This window comes from Geotrypetes seraphini, chromosome 2 (genome assembly GCF_902459505.1).
Source record: "Geotrypetes seraphini chromosome 2, aGeoSer1.1, whole genome shotgun sequence".
Taxonomy (NCBI): domain Eukaryota; kingdom Metazoa; phylum Chordata; class Amphibia; order Gymnophiona; family Dermophiidae; genus Geotrypetes; species Geotrypetes seraphini.
Genome location: NC_047085.1, coordinates 205,113,437 through 205,131,884, shown reverse-complemented (window position 1 = coordinate 205,131,884; position 18,448 = coordinate 205,113,437).

The following is an 18,448-nucleotide window of genomic DNA, read 5'->3' as shown; positions in this document are numbered from 1 at the left end:
ATATAATTTCCAGGTGATTTGCAGAGCCCGAGAGACAGCTTGTGTGACTTGTGATATGTAGGCGGGGCCATTATCGCTGCCAATCACTAGGGGCAGGCCATAGCGAGGGATGATGTCATGGAGTAAAACCTTTACTATTTCCCTACTTTTCTCTGTGCACACTGGGTAGGCCTCTGGCCACCCAGTGTGGGAATCAATGAAAACCAGGAGGTAACGGAACCCATGGGAGGGGGGCAAGTGGGTAAAATCAGTAGAGAGGACTTGCATGGGGTGTGAACCGATAGGCTGGTGACCAGGAACTGGGGGTCTGACAGAAGAGGGGTTGTGTCGAAGGCAAATGACACAGCGGAGCAGAACATGGGAGATGAGTTGAGAGAGATTCGGGATATAGAAATTCTGTCGGAGAAGAGTGCGGAGAGCTGGGTTACCGGCATGAGAAAAATCGTGTGCACGTTGGACAACAGTGAGGGCCAGGAGTTGTGGAACATACAGGAGGGGGGTGGATGTGTGGGAGGAGGGTATAGTAATCCATCCGGATGGGAGGGTGCAATGGCCAGATTGCTGCGTGGCCCACTTGCGCTCGGGGTCAGTGTACTGGGGGGAAAGGGAATAAAGGAAAGGTTGAGGGGAGGAAAGGGATAACAGAAGAGGGGGTGTGGGCGGACCTTGGAGGGCCGCCTGGCGAGCCGAGAGGTCAGCCAAGGCATTACCGCGGCTGATGAAATCACGGAGGCGACGGTGGGCCCAGCAGTGCATGATAGAAACTTTGGAGGGTAGCAAGATAGCATCCAAAAGGTCCAGGATGAGTTGGTGGTGTTGGATAAGGGATCCAGAGGAGGTGAGGAAGGAACGCTGGCGCCAGAGGGCAGCGTGGGCGTGAACAGCTAGAAAGGCAATTTAGATAGGAAAAAAACAAAAATGCAAAAAGGGAGAGAAAAATCTCCAAAAATGGCCAATGGTATAGTTGGTTTCCCTGGGGTACCCCACAAACCAAACAGATAGACAACACAAAGATTAAAGGGCATAAACAAACATAGAAAACAGAAAAGGCATGGAACTTTTCTTCCAGCTGGCAAGGATTCAGAGCTGAACTTAGATCTGCAGAGAAATGCACAGTTATACAAAAACAAACGTCCATCATACCACGAATCATAATTGTGTGCACACAGTGGCAAAGTAAAGTGCGATATAACACATGGCATAATAATCACATAATCATAAAAGGCATCTATTAATGGTTACTGGAACATCCGAAAGAGAAAACGTAAGAATGTGATCACTCTGGCTTAATGCCTTGCCAATTACATTCATAAGGCAGACAGGGACGCAACTGCTAGGGTGTGCTTCAATCTTGAAAGATAAGCAAAACTTACTAGGTAAAGTAAGATACAGTGTGCAATGTTAAATATAGAGGTATTCTGAAGTATGGCAATGTCAATGCAAAGGGGAAAAAAAAAAGAAACATGTTAAATGTTAAGTGCAAGGTCATTTCAAGGTTACTGAAAGCAGAACATTGTCCTCCTTCTCTGGGTAGAAAAAGGCTCATTGTAACAGGTCCAGAACAGCTCTGTATGTATGACTGCGAAGACAAAGAAGAGACATTTTAACGTGACACCACCCCTGAGGTCACTTAGCCATGTTCCCTGCAGGCAGACCTGGAACCCTTGTCTGCCACCTGGGTCCCGCTACACTCTGAGGAGTGGGCACTGCTGCAGACTAGATGTAGCTACTTTACTCTGCACTGTCCTTACATAATAACTACCCCCTTCCTCTGGAGTTTGAGCTACCAAGTTTATTTGAAAGGTATTTCTGTTTCCAATTGTATTTAGAATCTGATTGATAATAACACTTTATACAAACATGCATGGGAAGAAAGAATTCATAAAGAACACCAGGATAAAGACACAATACGGGAAAGCAAGGGAGACTGTTAGCACAAAAGAAGTAATCTCAATCCATCCGTTATCAATAAAACTCATTCATAAAGGAGAAAAAAAAAAAAAAAAGTTGACCACATTACACCGCTATTGATTAAGTCCCATTGGTTACCTATTAGCCACCGAATTACTTTTAAGATATTATTCTTGGTTTTTAAAGTTCTAGCTTTCAATGAGCCTCAATTCATGTCTAGAATGATCATTCCTTATTATGCCCCTCGTTCTCTACGATCATCATCACAAGACTTATTAACTGTCCCTTCCTTAAAAATTGTGGGTACAAGAAGAAATGACAAAAACTTTGTTATTTAACTTTGTACTTGTGTCTTAAAATTGTTTGTCCTCTAAAATGTTTTTTTTTTTTTTTTTAATTGTTCAGCGCTTAGAATGTTTGTATAGGCGATTCATCAAATAATAATAAAACTTGAAACTTGAACTTGAATTATCAAGCCCATGTTTAGCAAATATTTCAATTTTCAGAAAAATATGGATACTTAACCTCTATCATTGTTAGTCTTGTACTTTAAATCCCCCAACACTGGGATACAAAGGCAGGGATGTGCCAAACACAAACCCCACATGTCTGACAAACGGTTGCTTTTTTTTTTTTTTTTCTTTTTTATTACCAGCAGACACACTTTGACAACTGCGAGAACACGTAAACTATCTGGCTCAACTTTCTTTAAATTACTCACTGTCTGTAACAAATCCACTGCACGCAACATATATCTAAAATCACAGTCCTTATTCTCGTTCATCAGTGCGAACTCACATTCTTAATTCTGTCTTGATCCACATGCATTTTACCCTGTTAAGCAACTTACACTATCCTGTCTGCAACTTTCGGCAAAACAATCATGCTGGCTTGCTTTACCAACCTTTCCCAGGTTTCCAACCTAAATGCTATTTCCATCTCCCCGGGTAATTTCTCAACATCACCAATTTCTCGTTCTCTGTGTCTTGTCAGGTGTCCCCAGAGCTTTTGTTTTATTAATTTGACAAGTATGACAAAAAGTTGATTAAATTCCAAATACTAAGCCTTTGACAACAATAAAAATAAGGATGAAGAAAACAATAAAAAAATCTTAGGGTCGCTATAATCGCCAGAAAAGGCAGTTGTAAAATATTTAAGCATGATCTGAAGGGGGTCGGTGGTGCTCTGACCCATATTATACAATCTATATATGCACCCAACAAAAGTTCCAATTTCCAGAAACCAGAATCCTATATACCTCTCTGAGCTTCACAACGGATTAAGAAGTTACTAGACAGAAGAGGTAGAGACAGGATAGAGAAGGAATCAACTTCTCACTTACCAAGACAGGTCCGGTACCGGCACAACAAAACCAGGAGCCAGAAATCTCCACCGATTCGTTCCTTCTCGAGGTGCAATCCGTTGTCTTCGACGAGAAACCGTTCCTGATCAACCATCAGGCTAATGCCGGCTATTACGGGTCTCGTAGGAGGCAAGGTTTGAAATCCTCCGAGGGAGACGATCGTGCCAAACAGGCTCAAGTCTGTAGATCAAGTCCCTGTTCGGCTGCGCCAAATGAAGGTACCTTTTAGGATAAGGCCCTCCGTTAGTAGTGCAGAGACTTGAGCCAGAGACTGAAGAGATTTAAAAAGGCTTTTATTAAACAAGCATATATGCTGGACTTCTGGGCAGAACTGGCTGCATAAACAGAAGACCCCGAGGATCTCCGGCACAAAAGTTATATAGGGTCCTAACCAGTCCAAACCAGTTCTAACCAGCTCTGACCAAAAGGTAAGAGCAGAGAGAAAAACAAAACCATAAATCCATCCTATAATCTATACATCAAGGCTAGCTAACATCAACATCCTTTTGCCTCCTGGCCGTGCCTGGTACAAGACAGATACAAAGAACAGGCCTGCATGCATACGTGATTTCTCAGAGCAATAAAATAGAGTCACAGGTTGTTCTTTGTACTAATTATGACCCACTGATCTAAAATGGAGTTTCTTCATCTACACCGTGACCCAGCTATGTCAGCTAGCTAGGGATCCTTCAGTCTCTGCATAGGGAGGGGAAAACATTAGGATCCGGCAGAGGTCTGTTACAGCCATAACCTATGCTGAGATAAAAAGTGCCACAGACCTCAGATTTTTAAGATCCGTGAGGTCCGCGTTTTATCCCTTCCCTTTCCTGTGAAAGCAGTGTGACTGACATTTTAGTCCACTTGAATATATAGTTTTGAGTAATGCCTTTTTCTTGGACTAACAATGCATTTGTGAGCTAGCTTTTGAGATCTATGTCTCCTTCATCCACTTCAGAGATGCTTGGTCTGTAAAATGGGTCTGAAAGAAAAAAAAAGTCCTTCAAAGATGCAAACTAACACTCCAGAGAGAAAAGCAATGTGACATTCATGTGGGTATGGGTGTGGGGGGGGAGGGGAGGAGGAGAGGAAGACATTATTCTAGGCCAGGCCACTCCATTGATGAACTTCCAATAAGGATATGTAAAGGAAACTTCAAAATAACCAAAGAATGTAAGATATTGAAATTAAGATGATTTAAAACTTTGAAACAAGCACAGAATGACTTAAAGGAAATGTGCTTCCTCATGCATTCCCAGATATGATCCTCCTGTATGTGTAAATTCTGCTGTGTCACCGTCAGATTTTCCACTTCCTCACCCTACCCACCCTCTCCCTTATAACTCTTCACAGTTTTGCAAATAATCACCCTGCCACTATAAGACAACCTGCTTCCACAGTGTGCTCATTCTGCACTGGCCTGATAAAGGAAGGCAAGCTCTCAAAAGTTAGTCACAAATGTGTTTAGTCCGATAGGTATCACCTCCAGCTATTGACTGTTTTGTACTTCTGCTTTTCTCCCTTTGGAAAAGTTAAAGTTAAAGCCAAACATGTTTTAAATTTCACTCCAAGGGGAGTACTTTTTGGTAAGGCAGCTGCTTGTGGAGTATATGGTCAAGGGAGATGTCTTTTATTTCAGAACACATGTATGATTGGTCATAAATGTATTATGCAATATTGGTTACAGACAGAGCCTCCAAGTTTATGGCATTGGAGGAATCAATTACATCGTTTATTGCTATTTGAGGTTTGGGAGGTTCGTAGATCTCCTAGACGAATTCGTCTTTTTATGTAAACTTGGGATCCATAAGTTCAAAAACTCTCACCTAAAGCAAGAAATTTTATTCTTAATGAATTACATTGAAGCTATGGTTGTCATAATTGCATTCCAAACTTGGCTGTTTTTGGCACCTCTCATCCTGGGAGGGGAAGGGTGAATGGGATGGAGGGAGGGGGGAAGGACTGGGTGGGAGATGGTGGAGGGAGGGTGTGTGATAATGGGGGGATTGGTGTTTATAATTTAAGGGCTGCTTTTACAAAGATACACTAGCGTTTTTAGCACGCGCTACAATGCCGCGTGCGCTAGACGCTAACGCCTCCATAGAGCTGGCGTTAGTATTTTCCATGTAGCACAGGGTTAGCGTGCGCAGCATTGTAGTGCGCGCTAAAAACGCTAGCGCACCTTCGTAAAAGGAGCCCAAAATGTTTGAAGGAATGATAATAATTTTATGAATATTTAAATATGTGAAATTATTTGTAAGGAATATCTTTCTGTATTATATGATTGTATTTTCTATTTGTTCCTTCAATAAAATGTTTGAACATGTATTTCACTTTTAAATAATTTAATAATATTGTTCCATTCCTCTTACTGTATTAATTCTGTAGCTGTACAGTAGGCCAAGGTAAAAAGGCATCAGCAAAATACTGAATATGAATACCTTCTTTGAAGTATCTCTACTCCTCCACCCATCCTTGGTCTTTACATCACCTTTTTCCCTCCATGCCCTTTCTTTTATTTATTCAGTTTTCTATACTGTTCTCTCAACAGAGCTCATATGAATTTATTCAGGTATTCAAAATTTTTTTTCCATCTGTCCTGGTGGGCTCACACACACTGGGAGATTAAGTGACTTGCCCAGGGTCACAAGGAGCAGTGTGGGTTTGAACCTACAACCTCAGGGTGCTAAGGCTCTAGCTTTAACCACTGCGCCACACTTTCTTGCTTCTTCTTTACGATCCTTCTCACTCCTTTCATGTGCCCTAACAGCTGATTCATTCTCTCCTGCACCGGAATGGTATCCTTTCCTTCCATGTACCTTTCCCTCTGCATTTCTCCTATGTACCTTGGCTCCTCCATTCTCCAGCTCAGCTGATCTGGCACTGGGCCACTCTGCTTACTAGCTCTAAGGTGAAGGTGCTGGCAGTGTGTATTTTTCTTGCACTTTGCCACAAGAACAGAAAATAGCATTGGGCCGCAGGTCTACCTAATCCTAAACTGAGCAGTGCTGCTGGATAACTCTGAGGAAGGACAGCAGAGGTTAGCATTAGTACTGACGGGAGGGAGGGGAGCAAAAAAAAAAATCAAAGATGGAGACCAGCAGACATGCAGCAGGAAGGGGGTGATGCAAAGGCACAGTTTATAGCTCATAAACCAGGATCCTGTAACTTCATAGCAAGGGCAGGTTTTGTTGCAGTCACAGTTGACATAGAACAGCAGGAAACTGGGGCCCAGATGCCACTAAAGTCAACGATCATCTGACAGTTGCCGCTACACTGGTTTTGACTGGTTTAGCGACAATCGGATTTACCGACCCGATGCAAAAAATGGCTCAACGCGTGGTTTTCTGCATGATCGCTCATTCTCCGATCTGGCAATGCAAACAAGGTCATTAATATTGAAATGCCATGTAAACTAGCAGAGCGATTGATGCTCTAACATGGCTTCCCGATGTACAAAACAAAGTGATTGTTTTTAGCAATCCGAAAAAGCAACTGGTCAAGACCAGTTGCTTACCTGTCCTACCCATAATTCAGCCCTGAAATTAATATATTTATTACATACCATGTGTTACACATGCACAATATCTGTCCCATTTAAAAAAAAACATGAGCCAAGCGCCCATCTCTGACAACAACCGTGGGTCCCCCAAACCCCCAACAATGATGGCCGTCCCCACGACAGTGACATACCCAGAGAGACAGGAGGGATGCCCACTCCCTTCTGCCTCAGCAACCCAATTGTGCATCCAGGTCACCTGGACCATCCCCCCCAACACACCCCCTGGCACTCCCCCAAGCTCCCTCTGACACCCCCCATCCCACTAAAGATCCCCCATCCCACATGAAGATCCCCCATCCCACCACCCCACCAACAAGACTCCAAAAGACAGCCCTGGTGGTATGGGGTGGGTCATCTCAGAATCCCCCCAGCTCAAGTAACTCCCCCAGCCCCTCTCCATACCTCATTGTAGAAGTTAGCAAGAGGTATGCCCACTGCCTCTTGCCAGCAGGCCCACCTCTTCAAAATGGCAGGCCTTCTCCTTCCCGATGTATCCAGGTATGCATCAGGGAAGGGCCTAAGGCCTTAATTGGCCTGGATACCTTATGCCCCTCCTATAGGAGGGGCCTTAGGTACCCAGGCCTATTGGAGTCTTAGGCTCCTCCCCAGTGCATCCCAGGATGCACCAGAAAGGTGGCCTAAGGCCCTAACTGGCCTAGATACCAATCAGAACCTTAGACCTTTCCCTGGCACATCCCAGGATGCACCGGGCAAGGGAAGGCCCGCCATTTTGAAGAGGCTGGCCTGCTGGCTGGAGGGAGTAGGCATCCTTCCAGTCAGCCTTTGTAAACAAGGTAAGGGGGGCAAGGGGCTTGTCAGGCATGGGGGTGTCATTGGGGGCATGACAGTGATGGCACGAGGGAGTGAGCATCCCTTCTGTTGCTGGGGGGAGGAGAGTGGGCATCTCTCCCACTGCTGGGGGGTGTTGGGGGATGGCGGGAGGGAATGGTCATCTCTCCTGCTGCCGGGGGTGTTGGGGGGGTGCTTGACGGCAGCAGCAGGAGGGAGTGGGCATCCCTCCGTTGCCTGGTGGTTGTCGAGGGTGGATTTGCTTAAAGTCAGCAGCGGGAGGGTGTAGGCATCCCTCCCACTGCTGGGGAGGGGGGGTTGATTGACATCAGCGGCGGGAGTGGGCGTCTCTCCTGCCAATCTTCAATTTGGGGTCTTTTTAAAAAAAATTTATTTTTATTTGTGCATTTATTCTGTGCATGTGCCGATTGCTATCACCAGCAATCAACACATGCAAATTTAGTGACCCTCCACGAACTTCATTTGCATGCATGGTTTTTTTAAGAATGACTCACTTTTTTGAAATCGTTACATTAGCGGCCCGTCATATTTCACTGCAAAGATTTGAGAATCTTCCCCCCATAATGTTTTCCTGGTGACCACTTTCTAGGGCTTTTAAGAACTGTTTTGCCTAACTGCAGAGGGACAGTACGTAGAAGTCAGATGGTAGCTGCTATTTTTGCAATGCCATTGGAAGGGCAGTGTGTGGTGTGTTATTCATGCTCAGCATGAATAAATGAATTGACTGTAACTGATTTATCTGTTTCTTCATGTAAACACTTATCCCATCTGCCTCAGCTACAATCAAGTCATTGGAAACTGTAACCCAGGGTCTGTCATGGAATTTTGCCCAGGAAAAATGGAAGCAATCAGAAGGAAAATAGGAATAAGAGACGGGAAAAAATGGTGGAAACAAGAACATGAGACAGAAGAAAAAGACAGGAAAGAAGAAGAGAAGGAGTTGGGGGGGGAGGGTTGGGAATGATATTTGCAAAGTTCTACCTCATAGTTGTTTACTTTATTTGATTAACCTTTATATAATTAAGTGTGAAAGAACTCTACTGTGAAGTAACAGTTCAGATTACACAACAGAGTATTGTACTTTTCCTTTGATGGGGAGTATATCAAATCTTTGTTGGGTTCAGATACCTTAGATTACTCTTTGATTTGCAACTGGGTCACTGTGCACCCCTTTTGTGCTTTATGTTATGTGATAGCTATTGGTCTACAAATTAAATTTAATGTACAGTACATGGAAATTTGGGTGCTTCCTTGTCTATTTGTATGTCTGTGAGTAATGTCCTTTTTTTTTTGACCTATGGAGCAGGCTGCCAAAATGCACATTTTTACATGGTTACAAGAAGAACAATCTGAATAGAAGGAAGTCAATTATGAGAAAGCGGCCCAGTACAATTAAAGCTCAAACAGTTGAAGGGAAGTATAAAACAGTCAAGGAAGGGACATAACCTAATGGGCAGTGCAGAGCCCTGAGAGCCAAGAGACCTGGGCTTGATTTCCACTGTAGCTCCTTGTAACTCTGGACAACTCACTTAACCCTTCACTGCCCCAGGTATAAAAATAAGTACCTCTATATAATACTTAAGGTGACCATACGTCCCGTTTTGAACGGGACAGTCCCGTTGTCCCCACTCACAGCTTCGAGACGCCCGAAATGTCCCGTTTTCAGAGAGGGCGTCCCAAAGCTGTGAGTGGGGACAACGGGACAGGGGATCACAGCCTCCTATCTCTCCCTCCCGACCCTCCCAGCGAGTTGACAGCCTCCCTCCAGTAGCGTCGGCAGCCACAGCAAGCTAAACAGGCTGCTTCGTGACTTTCTCCTGCCGGCGAAGTGTCACTGATGACGATATCGGTGACGCGGCAAAGGGATTCGCAGGCAGGAGAAAGCCGTGAAGCAGCCTGTTTAGCTTGCTGCGGCTGCCGACGCTACTAGAGGGAGGTTGTCAACTCGCTGGAAGGGTCGGGAGGGAGAGATAGGAGGGTCAGCGGGGGTTCGGCTGGGAGGGGGGGAGAAGCGGTCTGCCTCGGTGCTCCATTACCTTCTTCGGGCAGAAGCAGCGTTTACAATTCACTGCTGTTGCCGGCTTCAGGCCTTGCTCTCTGCCGGGTCCTGCCTACTTCCTGTTTTCATGAAGACAGGACCCGACAGAGAGGAAGGCCTGAAGCCAGCAACAGCAGTGAATTGTGAATGCTGCTGCTGCCCGATGAAGTTCAGGACACCAGGCCTTGGGGTGACAAGGAGGAAAGGGAGCAGAGGGGGAGAGAATTGGGGAGAGTGTTGAAGGAAAATGAGGGAGGGAATGAAAGGAAATGCCAGGGCTTGAAGGGAAGGAGGAAGGTATGCCAGACCAAGGGAAAAGGAAGGAGGAGATGTCAGAGCATGGAGGGGGAGGGAGAGATGGAAGAAAAGGAAAGGAGAGAGATGCCGGGAATCAGGGAAGGGATGATGCCAGACCATGGGGGAAGGAAAGAAAGGAGAAGAGAGAGATGCCAGAGCATAAGGGAGGGGGTGGAGACAGAGAGAGAAAAACGGAGAGGTGACAGAGCTGAAATCAATCATGTACAAAGGAGAGAAGGGGCACAGGATAGATAGTTTATGGAAGGAGCATAGAAAGAGGGAAGATGCCATATGTAAGAGAGAGGGCGGATACTGGATAGAAAGAGCACAGAGGGCAGTGAATGGAAGGGGTGAGATAGAGGGTGAACAGTAGATGGAAGGGATAGAGAGAGGGAAACAGACAATCTGTTCATGATCCCCTTCTTAATCGTTCCTAACATTCTGTTCACCCTTTCGCAGCCTCCGCACTTTGCGCGGACGGCTTCATTGACTTGTCGACCAGTACTCCCAAGTCTCTTTCCTAGGGGGTCTCTCCAAGTACTGCACCAGACATCCTGTATTCGTATATAAGATTTTTGTTACCGACATGCATCACCTTACACTTATCCACGTTAAACCTCATTTGCCATGTCGCAGCCCATTTCTCGAGCGTGTTTATGTCATGTTGCAGGTCTTTGCAATCCTTCTCTGTCTTCACTACTCTGAATAGCTTTGTATTGTCTGCAAATTTAATCACCTCGCTTGTTGTATCAATTTCCAGGTCATTTATAAATATGTTGAAGAGCACGGGTCTAAGCACCAAGCCCTGCGGCATTCCACTCATGATGCTTTTCCAGTCTTAATATTGTCCATTTACCCCCACTCTCTGTTTCCTATCCTCCAACCAGTTTTTAATCCATGTGAGTATTTCACCCTCGATTCCATGGCTCACAATTTTTTGAAGCAGTGGTTCATGCGGGACCTTGTCGAACGCCTTCTGAAAATCCAGATATACAATGTTGACTGGGTTGCCCTTGTCTATCTGCTGTTTATTCCCTCGTAGAAGTGCAGCAAATTTGTCAAGCAAGATCTTCCCTTGCTGAAGCCGTACTGGCTGGTCCTCATCAGATTGTGTCTGTCAAGGTGATCAATGATGCGGTCCTTTATCAGCGCCTCTACCATTTTTCCCGGTACCGAGGTTAGACTCACTGGTCTGTAGTTTCCTGGATCTCCTTTCGAACCTTTCTTGAAGATCGGCGTAACATTCACCACTTTCCAGTCTTCCGGAATCCTTCCTGATTTGATGGGCATATTGGCTATTAGTTGAAGCAGTTCAGCTATAGCCCCTTTCAGATAGATGCCATCCAGTCCTGGGGATTTATCGTTTTTAAGCCTATCAATCTGCCTGCATACCTATTCTAGACTGATCATCATCTGCAAATTTAATCACCTGACTCATAGTTCCAATTTCTAGATCATTTATAAAGTTAAATAGTACTGGTCCCAGCACAGATCCCTGCAGCACACCACTATTTTCCCTCCTCCACTGAGAATAATAGCCATTCAACCCTACCCTCTGTTTTCTGTCTGATAACTTTTTCTTAATCCACAATTGAACATTGTCTCCTATCCTATGACTCTAATTTTCTCAGGGGCCTCTCATGAGGAACTTTGTCAAAAGCCTTCTGGAAATCTTGACACACTACATCAACCAGCTCACCTTTATCCACATGTTTATTCACACCTTCAAGGAAGTGAAGCAAATTGGTGGGGCAAGACCTCCCTCGACTGAACCCATGCTGACTCTGTCTCATTAAATCATTTTTGTCTACCTGTTCCACAATTTTATTTTTTATAATTGTTTCCTCCCCATACTCCTGATCACAATGTTCAGACCCCTGAACTCTCACCACAAAATAAAGACTCTCCCTTATAAACCCAGCCCCTCAACATACGAACCCCACCCATAGTACCATGAGACCATGGTGGAAGGTCATAGCCACCATATTAGATGTAGCAGCAAACATGGGCAGGAATGAATGGACATAATTCCTGTCCCAGTGGATCCCACTAGACCATCATCAAGGATTCAAATTGGGAGTTGGGGGGGCCCAAGGGGATACAGGGAGGAGACCACAGGGAAGGTAGGGATTCTCTGCTGTTGGCAAATGGAGCTTGGGAAGAGAGTCCAGAAAATGTTGTCTTCGTGATGGCAAAGTGGGGGGAATCCCCAAACAAAATGCACATTCTCCTAAACAACATGGGAGACAACACAAAACAAAAATTTTCTGGCTGCTCATCGCTATTGGCTGCTTCATCCTACACTGTTATGTCAAACGAGGCCGTTTCCTGCATTGTTATGTCAAATAGGCTAATGTTCCTGAGAATTCAATACGGGCAAAGTATGGACACCACACAAACAGCTGACAGACACATGGACTCCAGGAAATAATGTTTAAAATATATCAACAGGCTGGCTGGTAGTAAATTAGTTCATGCCTTTTATTCTTTAAAAATGTATTAAAAAAAAAAAGGATGTTGGAAAATGTGACCAAAAAAGGAAACATCAGAGTGCAGAAATGAGGAAGGTGATAGTCTGAGGAATTCAGATCATGCTGCTGTTTTCACTCAAATATGTTAAAGCAGAAGGACACATGGAGCAAGTAAGAAGGTTACATGTGGGGAGCTGGTATTCCACTGAGAGATATGGCACATTGGGCTCATTAGGGCTGACAGCTGGACAGTTCGTTTCCAAACACCGCTCTGAACTTAGGAGCCTTGTGTGTTGTTGTAAATCCATGTTTGGCAGTTCTTTACTTCTTAGTGTAAAGTTTCCTAACAGCTGTTCCCTGCATCTTCCATCTGTAGCATACAGAGCAGTAGCACAGAACAAGTCCTGTCCTTCAGGTCCTCCCCTCCAGAGATGCCAAGTGAACCAGCTCAAAGAGTGAGATTTTAGGCAAGTCTTGGCTTTCAGAATTTCCCCCAGCAGGGATTGCACTGAGATGTATTTTCAAAAACTAAAACTGAGGCTTGGAACTAAAACTAAAGGGGAAGTGGGGGGGAGGGGGGAAGGGATTGGGACTTGTATACCGCCTTGTTGGAGTTTTACAATCACACTCAAAGCGGTTTACGTACAGGTACTTCAGGCATTTTCCCCGTCTGTCCCGGCGGGCTCACAATTTATCTAAAACTTGGAAGCTGTGAGTATTCCATCCTGAAAACAGCCAAGTATGTTGATACACTTTCAAACGGGTCTTAACTTTCTCTCCATTAGCGAGCCAGGCCCTGTGGTACAACTGATGGTCTTCTGCCTCGGGTTGTGGGCTCAAACCCACACTGCTCCCTGTGACCCTGGGCAAGTCACTCAATCCCCCAATTGCCCCAGGTACATTAGATAGAATGTGAGATCACCAGGACAGACAGGGAAAAATGTTTGAGTACCTGAATAAGTTCATGTAAACCATTCTGAGCTCCCTTGGGAAAACAGCGTAGAAAATTGAATGAATGAATAAAATAAATATTTAAGAATTTTTTTTCATGATTTACACTCACACAAAGCCAAGTTTCCTACCTGTAGTAAGTTTCTTCTGGGCACAGCAGGACAGTCTCACAAATGAGGCAACCGGTGCTTTTTAACATATTTATAAATGATTTGGAAATACTGGGAATGAAGACTGAGGTGATCAGATTTGCAGATGACGCAAAACAATTCAACATTGTTAAATCACATGTGGATGCAAGAAATTACAGGAGAACTATGGGAGGCTGAAAGACTGGGCATCCAAATAGCAATGAATAATGTGGATAAGTGAGCTGACTAAATCACACTACAGCTCTCACTCAGTATTCGCAGTTTCCCTATTTGTAAATTTGATTATTCACAATTTTTTTTTTCTTCTATTTGCAGGCTGCCCAAACCTCCCCGGACCTTACCTGGAGGTCTAGCGGTGACGTGGGGCAGGAGCGATCTTCCTATGCTCCTGCCCCGTGCAGAGCCAATCACCTCTTAACTTCATCCTATGCCCTCTCATTCCAAAGCTTCCTTTCAAATGAAAGAGACTCGACTCATACACATTTACGCCATGTAGGTATTTAAACATCTCTATCATATCTCCCCTCTCCCACCTTTTCTCCAAAGTATACACATTAAGATCTTTAAGTCTATCCCCATAAGCCTTATGAAGACCACGCACCATTTTAGTAGCCTTCCTCTGGACCGACTCCATCCTTTTTATATCATTTTGAAGTGCAGCCTCCAGAATTGTATACAATATTCTAAATGAAATCTCACCAGAGTCTTATATAGGGGCATCAATACCTCCTTTTTCCTACTGGCCATACCTTTCCCTATGCACCCTAGCAACCTTCTAGCTTTCGCTATCACCTTTTCAACCTGTTTGGCCACCTTAAGATCATCACATACTATCATACCCAAGTCACACTCTTCTGTCGTGTACTTAAGTTCTTCACCCCCTAAACTGTATCGTTCCCTTGGATTTTTGCAGCCCTTTGGGTTTTGCATTTCTTAGCACTAAATTTTAGCTGCCAAATTTCAGACCATTCTTCAAGCTTCACCAGGTCTTTTAATTTTTTTTAATTTTTAATTTAATTCTTATATACCGCTAATAACCGTGAGGTTTCTAAGCGGTTTACAAAAATGAATGCATTAAAAGATACAATAAATAAAAATAAATAAGATAGATACTTGGAAATTCCCTAACTGTCCCAAAGGCTCACAATCTAACTAAAGTACCTGAAGAGACAATTTATGAAAAATAAAGATAAAATATAAAGACAGAGATAGATATAGAGATAGAAATGAATATTCCACCAAGTAATGAATAAATAAATTTTTAAAGATAGAATTAAAAATAAATAAAAAATAGAGATAAAAAATAAGTATCAAGAGAAATAAAAATATATATTTAAAGTATTTATTCATGTTATTCACACCATCCGAGATGTCTACTCTATTGCAGATTTTGGTATCATCCGCAAAGAGGCAAATCTTATCCAACAGCCCTGCAGCAATATCGTTTATAAAATTGTTAAAAAGAACAGGTCCAAGAACAGAACCTTGAGGCACATCACTGGTAACATCCCTTTCCTCACAGCGATCTCCATTGATCACTACCCTCTGTCACTTTCCACTCAATGAGTTGTTGACCCAGCCCGTCACTTTGTGACCCATCCCGAGGGCACTCAGTTTATTTATTAGATGTCTGTGTGGAACACTGTCAAAGGCTTTGCTAAAATCTAAATACACCACATCTAGCGCACATCTTCTATCCAGTTCTCTGGTCACCCAGTCAAAGAAATTGATCAGATTTTTCTGACAAGACCTACCTCTAGTGAATCCATGTTACCTCCAGTCCTGTAATCCACAGGATTCCAGAAACTTCACCATTCTCCGTTTTAAAAGCATTTCCATTAATTTGCTTACCACAGAAGTCACTTACCAGATTGTAATTCCCTACTTCTTCCTTACTTCACTCTTCCTTACTTCACTTACTTCTTCTTTCCATTACTTCTTCCTTCCCTTACTCCTTCCTTACTTCGCTTTTCTCCAGTCCTCCTATATCACTCCCGACTCTATCCAGGGGTGGTATAACTTCCATTGGGTTTAGCACCCCCAATCATTCTGAAAAGTTGGCTTCTATGTTTCCAGCTAGAAAAAGTTCTGGAACCTTTGAAAATTTCTATTGCACTTGCAGTGACATAGCGAGGGTAGGAGGCGCCTGGGGGCAGAGGCGTGCCCCATGCCCTTCCCTCCTTCCATGACCCCACTCTTTCCCCCACCCCTCATGCCATACTCACACCCTCCCTTCCCCCATACCTCTTTAAATCTTCACCAGTGTGAGCAGTTTCTCCAGCCTGGCTTTCTCTCTGCTGTCACTTCTTGGCCCTGCAACCCGGAAGTGATTTCAGAGGCGAGTAGTAGGCCGGAGAATTTACTCATGCTGGTGAAGATTTAATTAGGTATAGGGATGGGGGAAGGGAGGGCGTGAAGGTGGTGTGGGAGGGTGGAGAGGTGCCAGTGCCCCCACCAAGAAAGCGCCCGGGGCGGTCTGCCCCCTGCCCCTCCTTCCCCCCGTACTACACCACTGTGCACGTGTGTGCAACTTCCTGATTTGTCAACCTGCACAACCTCCTCAGTCTCTGTAAAAGTTTAGGGGCTCTTTTACATTAGATGCTAATGTACACCTGACATAGCTTAAAATGACATACCATGGGATTGCACTCAGGCATCCTGCAGTAACTAACAAATTAATGCACGCTAGCCTGGGCACGAAAAAATATGTTTTTAGGAGGTGGCATATCAGAGAGATATAACAGAGTGGAGAGTGGGTGTTCTTACACTAAAATGTTAATCCACATTAGCACGTGCTACCTGCTTAGCATGGGAGTACAACACGAGCCCTCACCACCTACAAAATGGGTGGCACTAAGGCCCTGATTCTGGTTTAATTGCCTTTAAGTGATGCGGTCATTGACCGTGTCATTTGAAAGCAATTAAAATTGCATTTATAAAAAAAGATAGACACCAGCTGGCCCCTATATTTTGGCACTGGAATCTCTCATCTACGGAGGCGCCTACTGGTGCCTATGGGCCAACAGAGGTGTGGTTAATGCCAGCAATGACCTTAGGCGCCAGTAGGCACCTCCGTAGATGAGATTCATGTTAAACATAGGTGCCGGAAATGTAGGCGACATGCGACTGGTGCCAATTTTGGAGGCAATGGCCAATACCGGAACTGGTTTTTACAGAATCTGGCCCTATGTGCTCATGTGGTAATGGCCACGTACTAATGGCAGGGCCATTAATAAAATAAAAAATAAAAAAAAGAAAATCAGCCATTTTACAGTTGCGGTAAAAATGGTCTTAGCAAATATTTTTTAAAAACACCTAAAGGCATGCTAAGGCCAGGTTTTGCCACAGCTTATTAAAAGGAACCTTAATTAGGAGACAACTCCAAGGGGTAGTGAATGGACATGTGAAGATTTGCGTCTTGCTGTCCACAGAGAATATTTGCTACTGGTATGTAACATGGTTTTCTCCATATACAACAGGATATAAAGTAGGTACAGATGAGATTTCTTAGCTACAGGTTGCCCTCGACAAATAAAGGGGGAATTTGATATATAAAAAGCACTAAGACCAGTTTTTGATGGCAATGAGCCTTTTCAAGTTTATTGAAGACAGCTCAAAAATTAAGAAAACTGAGAGATTCTGAAGGAGAGATTGGCCAAACCTACTGTTGGACTGACGTTCATGCATCTCCCCTGCCACAATCCACCCTTCTCCTCCCCCCCCCCCCCGACAACGATCAGGGCAGGAGTGAGCCCAAGTCCTCCTGCCCCGCGGCTTGAGGACTTGTTCCCCGACTGGATCATAGAAACATAGAAATAGACGGCAGATAAGGGCCACGGCCCATCTATTCTGCCCACCCCAATGATCCTCCCCTACCTTTCTCTGTGAATAGATCCCATGTGTCTATCCCATTTGGCCTTAAAATCAGGCACGCTGCTGGCCTCAATCATCTGAAGTGGAAGACTATTCCAGCGATCAACCACCCTTTCAGTGAAAAAGAATTTCCTGGTGTCCCCGTGCAGTTTCCCGCCCCTGATTTTCCACGGATGCCCCCTTGTTGCCGCGGGTCAAGAGGGAGCCCAAACCCTCATGCGCCGGTGACTCCCCGAACTCCTGACTAGATTGGGGTGAGGGAGCCCAAGCCCTCTTGCTCCAGCGATCCCCAACCCCCTTCCTCCCACCTGTGGGCGGGGTTTGAGACACTTGGGCCAATCAGGCCCTAAAGCCAGCCATTCAATGGATGGCTGGCCTGCCGGCCGGCTGGGCTTAGCACCTGTCCGTCCAGCCACCGATTTAAAGGTAGGGGGATTGGGGGTGGGGATCGAGGGGTCAGGTGGGCTCCCTCTTGCCCCGATCCATTCGGGGGTTCGGGGAGTCACCGGGGCAGGAGGGCTTGGGCTCTCTCCTGCCCGGATCATTGTAGGGGGGGGGGGGATTCTGTAACCGGTGTTCTTTTTGACAGACACTGGTTACAGAATCCAGCTTTTAGGCGAAGGACTGGCTCCTCCTTCGCCTAAAAGCCCTTGTTTTGGGTGTTTGGGACTTAGGCTTTTTTGGGGTTCATTATATGTAGTAATTGTAGACGTAGTGGTGGTATGGGCATTTAAACAGCTGAACGTAGAGGCAGGCCATTATAAAAAAAAACAACTCATGTTGGACGTGTTTTTTGATAATGGACATTTTCCCTGCTTCTACTTTCAACGTTTAAGGCCTTAGGCCAAAAGGGGACTTAGACGTTTTTTTTAATTATGCCCCTCCACATGTTTAGGTGAGGTGGCCAGCGTGAATTTAGGCTCATTCCAAATTTATTCAGGATGATATATCCCAAATTTTACTGAAATTGGTCAAGTTTTGACAATTATGAAGAAAACAAGCTTTGTATAGTTTTAAAAAAAG